Genomic DNA, 437 nt, shown 5'->3' with positions numbered 1-437 from the left:
TTTGGCTTTCTGTTCTCACTCTAGTTATTCCTGGTTGTAGCCTAATGGTTGTAAATCTCACCCAAATGCTCCCACTACAGAATTGATGCCATAGTAGGTAATGAATACAGTAGAACATCAATTATAAAAACAACTGATTGTAAAGTTCAGGTGGCTAATTGAAGATGTGAAGCTAAAACATGGTCATATAAGAGAGGAAGTCATAGGCATAAATAGCAGTTCCTCTGTCCAGTCATTAATAAGGCACAAAAAGCAGTTATCATTTTTAGAAAATAAGCAATCAGTTTGAAAGAAAAAAGGTCCCTCAGGGACATAACAGTTTATAATTACTTGTCCACTACTTATTCATTAGTACATCACACTATCATCTTATAGTGGATACATCCCTCCTCTCCCCCAAAAAGTAAAAAGAACAAGCTCGGCGCCTGTGGCTCAAG

The sequence above is a fragment of the Otolemur garnettii genome, unplaced genomic scaffold (genome assembly GCF_000181295.1).
Source record: "Otolemur garnettii isolate 467f Iridium unplaced genomic scaffold, OtoGar3 scaffold00076, whole genome shotgun sequence".
Classification (NCBI taxonomy): Eukaryota; Metazoa; Chordata; class Mammalia; order Primates; family Galagidae; genus Otolemur; species Otolemur garnettii.
This window is presented reverse-complemented; position numbering follows the sequence as displayed.